At 42.2% G+C, this 10,209-nt stretch overlaps 1 protein-coding gene across 1 annotated transcript in view; it reads right to left on the reverse strand.

Moving 5' to 3' along the window:
- Positions 1 to 5,706, reverse strand: part of Eip75B (Ecdysone-induced protein 75B) — a 92,329-nt gene extending 86,623 nt beyond the window's left edge. Inside the window, exon 1 of the mRNA XM_075876660.1 lies at positions 5,690 to 5,706. The gene's annotated coding sequence lies outside the window, so the exon portion shown is untranslated. The remainder of the gene's footprint in view (positions 1 to 5,689) is intronic.
- Between the last annotated feature and the right edge of the window lie 4,503 nt (positions 5,707 to 10,209).

Here is a 10,209-nt window from a genome sequence, read left to right on the forward strand (position 1 = left end):
GAGGAAATAATTTACTGTTGACTCTATCAAAAATTGATATTCGATCGATAATCGATAACTGAATTGATAATCGTATATAGTATTCTCTAAGCCGGTTGCGGATGCATCTGAAATTTCACAACGGGAGATAGTAGCTATCTGGCATACAACACACATTATGTGCAGCGCTCTCTGTACTTGGTATTGCATTGGGCTTTTTTTCTTTGAAACCTGTGCTAGTTTGTCTGCACTGTGAGTTAAGCTTCCTATAGGTGCCGCAAAAAACTACAGCAACATTTGTGTCGTGCCAAACCTTCTTAAAGCAATGCGAAATTTTATATAAATACGAATGAGCAACCTTCTTCATATATTTTCACGGCTTCACGACTCCGTATTTTTTCCTTGTGGGTCACCAACACATTTTACTTTTTTAAGTATGACTGTACACTAATTGACAAAATTAACTCATATTCACCTGCAGTGAGGCGGCAAACTCGATACTGACAGCTTTCTCATGTGTTGTGGGCGCATCACTTCCTCAAGGCATTGATGAAACTCAAGAAACCATGGCGCTTCTCTTGAGAAGCTGGGAGTGTGCGAGACCAACTGCCAGCAATGACTTATTCACCATGTGTGGGTACATACATCCAGCACACGTGATGTCTTGAAAAGAGAAAGCGGAGGTCTAAAATCCGAAAGTTAATTTCTTGTGGAAGTTCATGCGAAAGGGTCAAAAGACGAAAAACACCTTTATAAACATCAAGTATACATTGCACCGCTACAGTGAAGTCACAGTTGTTAATTAGGTCCTCAAGAAGAACTAAAATTACTGGTGCTATAGGACATTCAAAATATCCTTCCCATACAAACTAATATGCTGATATATAACTCAATTTTCAACTCACACTGAAATTATTGCCAGATAGGTTGGAGTACTACGACGTTCAATAACATTGAACGCCTTCACTTATTCCAGAAAAGATATTCCTGACACACATATAACTCATTATACCAATGTCCTACTGCACCTTTAATTAGTCATTCTGTAGTGATAAAAATACACAACATTTATGAATATCGCCTTAATGTTCTCTTTCAATCGGAATTAAGGAAGAATATACGTAACCTCAGAAAAATAAATAGCGGAGCAAAGGAACAAATCAGTGGTATAACAAACAAGACATGGCTAAAAATGCATCGTTCCAACTAGTGGCTAAGGCACTCGGCAGTTGATCTGCAGGTCGCAAGATCGAATCTCGGCCACCGCCGCCGCATTTTCAATGCAGGTGAAAATGCTTGAAGCCTGTGTGCTTATTTAGGTGCACGTTAATGAACCCCAGGCGGTCGAAATTTCCGGAGTCCTCCACCACGGCGTCTCTCATATTCATATGGTGGTTTTGGGACGTTAAACCCCAATAATTATTATTACATTATCGAAATTGAACACCTTCATTATACTCTTCCGTTTTTGCTGAGCAGATACTCTCTGACTGACGTTGATTTGTTTACCCTTCGCAACAATTTGAGGCTAAGTATTTAGATATAATGGCTTGAGTTTAAGTTTACTTATATGTACATAGGGCTGATTCGCGTGTTCTCTGGTGACCCTAGTGTAATTATGTAATGCACATGTTCTGAATTGTGTAATTTGTACAGCTGCCTCCCTGTTGTACATTATGTTTGTAGGCTCGTCAAGATGCCCTTAAGCAGCTGGTACCTACAACCCCTTCATATGTGTTTGTAAGATGGCAAATAAATTTAATTCAATTGAATTGAACTAAGAAGTCGTCAGCATATATATCTAAAAGCATATATATACTTCGCCCATTCAACCGGCCTACAAGATCCCTATCTCGTTCCACCAAAAAAAAAGGGGGGGGGCGGGGGGGGGGTGACCAAGTAGACCGACGCTATCGAGAAACCAAGAATATATACCCCGTTGCTGCGGCTATGTTCCTTTGCCCTAGATTGCCTAAGTAGACGTCAAGTGCACGTTCAACAATTCTAAAAAAAAAAAATTGGCACTGGTACATGCATTATTTTGAAAGGCCACAAGACCATGCTTGTCGATTTCCTCTTCCCGCACAACCAAACGGGAGGGAGATAATCAAATAGGTATTTCACATCCACGAAAAGACCTTCGAGCTTCACAAGGTTCGTGTGGTTGGTTAGGTGGCGTACAACGTCATCGGAACCACACACCAAAAATAGATCGCCCATTTGTTTTTCTTTGTTGTTTACTTTCAAGGAATCTGGTACCACTTCTTGCGAAGTGCTTTTTTCGGAGGCAGTGACACGTTGTGAGAAAATAAATGCGTGTCTTGGCAAATAAAACATCTAGGCTGTCTTTACTTCGTCTTTAAAACAATACTGCACTCTTGCCTACTAAAAAGCTTCGTAGCTTAATTCCCAATTTTTCACAGGCTCACTGATCATTTCCTGTCTAAGGTAAAAAAAAAAAGCATCCGGCCCCTTTTTGTGCGTATTAAAAAAAAAGTTCATGTGGCAGTACAGAGAACCTCCCAAGGGACTCGTCACACAAAAAAACTCAGAGCGCAACCACGTCAGGCGTTGCAGCTCGCGCCGACATATGTAGTGGAAGTTAACAAGCACAGTTCATGGTTTACTAACTCGCCAGCGGATCGTCGCGTCACGATCACTGCAGGAGAGCGAAAATAACGGCTGTGTGCCGCGTGGTGTCGACTTGCTCGATCACAGTGTGCGTCCACAGAGAAAGCTTCCACTCAAGGATGGCACCTTAACCACCGGAAGGTATACAAAACAGTTCCCGAGGTCGAAGAAGAAGAGTCCGCTGTACTACCGCATGTTCTTCTACGCGTGAAAGGGTACGAAGTCGCCTATTTCAAAAGGGTTGGTCAATAAGATAGTCCTAATCATCGTCACTCAAAATGACAAACTTCATCGAAATCACTTCAATGGCTTCCTTCAAACGGAAGAATATCCGCGTCCAGCATTCCTCACAATGTAATGAATTTATGCAACCTTCGCTCAGCTACTTCAAGCTATGTCAACTCGAGCACTCTGTCGCTTACGTAAAATGACGTGGCATCACCATGAGGTAGAGTGTGCGACATGTGTATACAGCTAGTGGGCTCATGAAAGTGCTAACGCAAAAAAACAGATATTACGAGAGTGTGGGTTTTCCCTCCCATATTGGTGCACGCGATTAGAAAGCAGACATGGGATGAGCCTGCTCTGTCTGTTCTGTTCTGTTTTAACTGTTTTGCTGTGGAGAGGTTGAGGTGCCTATTGCCTCGGCTACTCCATATCACAAAGTTCTGCAGCAAAAAATAAAATAATAATACAGAACGGTACCCAATTATTAGGACATTTCATGAAATGAAGTACTCGTCAGCGCTTTATCATACTATATAGATCGACCTCGAGAAAGTGGACTCACCACACGAAAATCTTGAACGCCCACGCACGTTCCTTAGCCCGGTAACGAAGTCGCGGCGTGTGTATAGGTTTATGCCTAATTAACCTCTAGTCCACGGGGCAATTACACGCGCACATAGTTGGTGCTTATTTGTGTCACATGCGTGCACCAATGTGTCACATCGTTCATGCATGTTACGCAATACCTAAGGTTACAGTATTGCTTTCTGTTTTTGCAGATATTTGACGACCTCCAGCTGTCAGCGGAGATTACATTTATGAAGTGGCAGTTGCTGCTTGCCGACAATCTATTTTCTTGCTGGTACCCAGTATACAATGCCATTATCATTATTACCATGACCAACATCCCCACTATCACCGCGTTTCAAGTCCCCTTGAGTAGATGTCAAGTCACCTTCAATAGATGATAGCACTTCCTATGGCACCATCTTGCGCGTAATTTTAAAGTTGAAATGTTGATTGATATGTGGGGTTCAACGTCCCAAAACCACCATATGATTATGAGAGACGCCGTAGTGGAGGGCTCCGGAAATTTCGACCACCTGATGTTCTTTAACGTGCACCCAAATCTGAGCACACGGGCCTACAACATTTCCTCCTCCATCGGAAATGCAGCCGCAGCAGCCGGGATTCAAGCCCGCGACCTGCGGGTCAGCGGCCGAGTACCTTAGGCACTAGACCACCACGGCGGGGCTATAGTTCAAATGTTAAATTAACATGTCGATTTTCAATGTAACGTTCAGTGCCATATATAAATTAACATTTTCAGCAGCGAAGTTGCTTAAGGTAACCGTAAAAAATAAAAAAACTTTGGTGCGTATACGTGTACAGAAACATCATCATCATTAACAGGTACGTGCCCTATAAACCGACTACTCACCACTGGCGCACTCAAAATGAAGAAGGCAACATACGGATGGGAAACACCAATTAGAATTTCTAGATAGACGTAACCATTCATTGGGAAAAGCTTTAATAAATTGTAGGTGTTAACCCAGTAAACATCATGACCGCACGTTTCAGCTTCGCTGAAGCATCTGTAGGGAGTGCTTCAGCGGTGCGTATATATATACGAAAAGAGAACACTAGGGAACGCGAAAAACAGCGGCTGAACCCGAAGTTGTGGAAGGCTTACGCGAACGACGGCTAGCCCGTGCATCTATGGTAGTTGCCAGCGCTTGGTCTCAGCGCGAGTTTCTGCAGTTTGGACATCAGTGTCTGTGTCTGTGGTTTAACTCGAACCTATACGCGCTGAGAAGTAACGTATCCTATCATCTCCTATCTAAGGCACAGAAACAGACGCAACCAGATGAGACTTCGTTCAGCTTCGCTGTTTCATGCCTCCCGGCGGCCGCCATTTAATTAAAGCTTTGTCATTTCTTTTTTTTGTCTTATAAACCAGCTTGCTTTCTTTAAGGTAATTATTGGTACTCGACTAATCTAATTTGCAACATTTGCCTTTCCACAAACGAAAGCTTATTACAAAAAAAAAAAAGAACGACCTCGGTGCCTTGCAGATGTCATTTGATAGCATCGTTTATTCTTCTTAATTTGATTAAAAAGCACACCATGTTTGCTGATGTACCAAAAATGAATCAATGAATGAATGTGTTTTTTTTTCATAATCTATGTACAGGTAACAAACACTTGTCGGACCTATAGCAAAAGGCTAACTGAAGGTCCCCCCCCCCCCCCCGTACGTCTATCATAAAAATAAGTCCTCTGTGATGACCACATATTATTGAAGCAAATAAACTTTCTATGCTCTATACGTCAACTGAAATGACAACGACAACTGTGAGTAAAATGTTGATAGTATGCGCGGTAGAGTCGACAGTAAGATCGCAGGCATCGTAAAGCTTTTACTGGTCAGGCGCCGGTTACGCGAGTGGCGCGCAAGTTGACCCGTCGTCGGATTGCCGTACGTCAAAAGTTGTTTGAATGCCCCTCGAACGACGAGTATTTGTACAGCTCATTCAATATCCAGATGTTAGCAGTGCGACCACTACAGCGCACGCTCCGAAACAAGCCGGGTTGGCGCAACTAAGCAGCGCGCAACGACCAACGGGTTCAGCGGGGAGCACGGCTTGTCGCAGAGCGCCGCCGAGGTCGACGAATCGCCTAAGCCTAAGCACCGAACCGACGTGAACCGCGCGCTTCATGCAGTAAAGCGTTCTATGGACGTTCGCCCGCACGGCACACAGACGTCTCGAGTGAAGTCGACAACATTCTAGCACGCCGATATACCACATACAGGGTGAGGTATTAGATAACTAGCGATTGCACTCACCGAGCAGACGGCTTCGTTTCCCGAGGCAGCACCAAAGTTCCCCGCTGTTCCCCAGTCACGAGACTCGTTGTCACCATTCCCCAGGATGGATGTTCTTTCTTTCCCTGCTTGGGGTACGGTGTGCACAGAAAGTTCGCGTGGACCGCACGATGGAACATTTCAATGAAGTTCTGTTGTTAGATGTTAATATTTGTATGGTCCTCTTATATCAAGTCCTGAACATTAAAGATACCCCACTTTCAACTGATGAACATTGAGGTATTGAGAGTAGGCCGTTATTCCCCGTGAAGTACAGTTCGTAAGAGGCAATATTTATGTAAAAAAACATTTAAAGTACTAACATACCCAGAAATCTCTTGATGCGTTTGTTAATATGTGTGCATGCAGTATATACACACTTGAAATAGAAACAAATTAAGTAAAAGTGTAAAACTCCCCCCCCCCCCCCCCCTATGCTGTCTTTCCACCTGGCTACGTCAGTCGACTCGGCCGACTATCCGCAATGTTCTCAATCCTGATATTCCTTGTGCTAAGTTTTTCAGTTTTGTGAAGAAAGAACGATGACACGAAATTGGTGGCAGTCATGACACTGGTGGAGGCGGAATGACAACGACCATGAAAATGACACATCCATTGGCAGATAGCGCCTGGGATAAAGGAACGGCGGGGAGGGGGAAGGGTACTTACAAAAACACAAATTATGGTCAAGAGAATACAAGCGGGAATTCGTGAAACCCTACTGCTGTATTGCACTAATATGTTATATGTTAAACCAATATATTCGTGTAATGTCGTGAGGGGAGTCCATAGCTGCGCTGCCGTCGGCGACATTTCTGCAGTAGCAAGGTAACTGTTGAAATAGAATGCTTAACCCCTTCCCGAACGCTTGGCGTGCCATGTGCCTTAATTAATGCGAAGCATTTCTTTGCGATCTATCTATCTATCTATCTATCTATCTATCTATCTATCTATCTATCTATCTATCTATCTATCTATCTATCTATCTATCTATCTATCTATCTATCTATCTATCTATCCAGCTATCTATCTATCTATCTATCCAGCTATCTATCTATCTATCTATCTATCTATCTATCTATCTATCTATCTATCTATCTATCTATCTATCTATCTATCTATCTATCTATCTATCTACCTGTTTATCTATCTATCTATCTATCTATCTATCTATCTATCTATCTATCTATCTATCTATCTATCTATCTATCTATCTATCTATCTATCTATCTATCTATCTATCTATCTATCTATCTATCTATCTATCTATCTATCTATCTATCCAGCTATCTATCTATCTATCTATCTATCTATCTATCTATCTATCTATCTATCTATCTATCTATCTATCTATCTATCTATCTATCTATCTACCTGTCTATCTATCTATCTATCTATCTATCTATCTATCTATCTATCTATCTATCTATCTATCTATCTATCTACCTACCTACCTACCTACCTACGTGTCTATCTATCTATCTATCTATCTATCTATCTATCTATCTATCTATCTATCTATCTATCTATCTATGTATCTATCTATCTATCTATCTATCTATCTATCTATCTATCTATCTATCTATCTATCTATCTATCTATCTATCTATCTATCTATCTATCTATCTATCTATCTATCTATCTATCTATCTATCTATCTAGCCGTCTACGACTTTTAGCTCTCCTGGTCGTTTCGATAGTGGTATCGATACCAAAATTGGTAAGGCATAACACGACTGTATGAAGAGCATAAGTGACCAGTCATAACATGAAATGCGTGACATGTACGTCATGAATGTCCTCATTTACATTCATGGTATTGCTGCTCTTGTGGTGTTTTCGTTCAGACATATTGGAAAACTGCCTTGGCATGACATAACTGCATGGCGAAGATAAGTGCCAGATGCTAACTTGAAAATCATGATATGCATGTCATGTAAATCATGACGACACGGCCCACATTTGGTGCGCACGTGGTCATTTCGCTTACTTCACGCATACCAAATTTCGCATTACGGGACATGAATGGATGACGAAGGTGTTTGACTGGTGCAAACATGATAATCATGAGATGCATGTCATCTAAGAACATGACTACATGTCACGCTCAAGATGCGCTCGTGGCCGTTTCGCTATTTTCACATATACTAAATTTGGTATTGCGCGACGCGAACGGATGATGAAGGTAAATGACACGTCCAACCATGATAATCATGAGATGCATGTCATGTAAGACATGCCTACATGCAACACTCATAGTGCAGTCGCGGTCGTTTCACTAGCTTCACATGTACCAAATTTGGTGTTACGTGAAGTCAATGGATGACGAAAGTATATGACCGGTGCAAACATTATAATCATGACACGTGTGTCATGTAAGAACATGACAGCATACCACACTCATGATACGATCGCGGCCGTTTCGCTAGCTCCACATATACCAAATTTGGTATATGTGGAGGTGACGTGAATAAAGGACGAAGGTGAATGACACGTTCAAACATGACACTTACGATATGCGTCTCATGTAAAATATCATTACATGCTGCGCTCATAGCATGCTCGCGGCCGTTTCACTAGCTCCCCATATACAAAATTTTGTATATGGGGAGCTCGCGTGAATAGACGACGAAAGTAAATGACACGTCCAAACATGATAATCATGACATTTATTGTACGGTATAATTTACGTCCGCCTCGTACCGTTGTACGTATTTTAAAGTGACATATCATCCTTCCTCATTTGTGTTTTGCATATTATCGATTCCCACTGTACGTTGGATGTGCCAATTTTTTTTCGTACTATTTATGTTCGTATATAGTAACATGACGTAGTGCAAACTGCACGCATAGTAGCACTTCTTTCGTATCACGGAAAATAATCTAATGGGTAGGTAGTTAATGGAGCTAGTGCTTGATTGCGCCTAAACCAGAAGTCGTAAGTTCCGAGTTCTGATGCTGTCGACACTGTCAATGTCGCAACTGAATGAAATGGAATTCATTTGCAAAGAGGCAGTGTCAAAGGGAACACCCTATACTAAGGTGAAAGTGTTCGAATTAGTGAAACTGTCCGTGTGAATGGGCATGCGGTCCAGTTAGATCTCTTGAGAAAGCATGCAGTTGCATTAGGACCATGGTGTGAGATCTTCCACCGTGATTAGGAAGGAAGCAAGAAAGGAAGAGATGGAAAAACAGGGAGGTTAGCGTGTTCTTATGCCGGCTGGCTACACCCTGCGCTGGGAAAAAGGGGGTACAGAGAGTATGAAAGAGAACAGAAAGAAGACGCCACAAAAATAACAACGGAATAAAAAAAAAAGATGTAGATTTCGACACTGTCCGAAGTCTGTCTCCAAGCCAGGCTGTCCTTAAAAAAATAATAACACACACTCTCACACACACTCACACAAACACAGAGAGATAAAGAAAGAAAGAAAGAAAGAGAGAAAGAAAGAGAGAGAGAGAGAGATAGATAGATAGATAGATAGATAGATAGATAGATAGATAGATAGATAGATAGATAGAGAGAGAGAGAGAGAGAGAGAGAGAGAGAGAGAGAGAGAGAGAGAGAGAGAGAGAGAGAGAGAGAGAGAGAGAGAGACGCATGCGCGCGCGTGACAGCGTTTTTGACGCCTTCTGTGCTGAGACGAACTCCAGCAGTGCCTCAAGAGCCTTTCTTCCGACAAAGGGAGATTATCAGATCTGTCTAACGAATCACAGAGCTTTTTTCTTGGCGCACTGAACAAGGGGCACTTCCAGAGAAGGTGGACAATCGTTTCTTCGCATCTCAAGTTGACACATGTAGGCAGATTTTCCACACGCTCGTGAACACAGCTTTTATACTAATCTCCAACTCCGTCTTCCGTCTGGAACATATCAAACGGATGAGATTCTTCTGTGCCATCTGTGGATTGGCGTGGCCTTCACAAATGCCAACTCCTTTCAGAATGGCTGTGGCCAACACCGTGATTATACCAAAAAAATCGGCGTAACCCCCCCCCCCTTCCCTAACTAAATAATAACCGTTTATTTGCCACAAAAAGAAATAACCTCGTAGTAAATAGAAGTAGCGAGATGCAGGCTAGTGAAATTTCCCAACTCGTTTTCTAGTGAAGATCACCATCTCAGACGGCTCGTTTTTTGCTGTGTTTTTAGTAACAGCCCTTGCAACTTAGTAACCATGCTGACGCTAATGAATTATAGTTACGCATCAAAAGGTTAGCGCCTGTTTGGTGTATATGTGCAGCATACATTGTCATACCAGGTTTATTAATCGAGAAAAGAATATGGGAACTAAAATAAAAACTGAAACACTAACGTATTGTCCTCCTCCCCTAACCAATCGCTAATTACTTCATGTGATTAGGACACACAACAACTCACACATAGATAGGAACGGACCACAAACAAGCACACACGCAAAGAGTTTCAAGAATTCACAAGTACGCTACAGCATCCCCGCCCTTTTGTTTCTTTATCGGGACTGTTTCCCTTTACACCTGCCT

Source organism: Rhipicephalus microplus, chromosome X, assembly GCF_043290135.1.
Source record: "Rhipicephalus microplus isolate Deutch F79 chromosome X, USDA_Rmic, whole genome shotgun sequence".
NCBI lineage: Eukaryota > Metazoa > Arthropoda > Arachnida > Ixodida > Ixodidae > Rhipicephalus > Rhipicephalus microplus.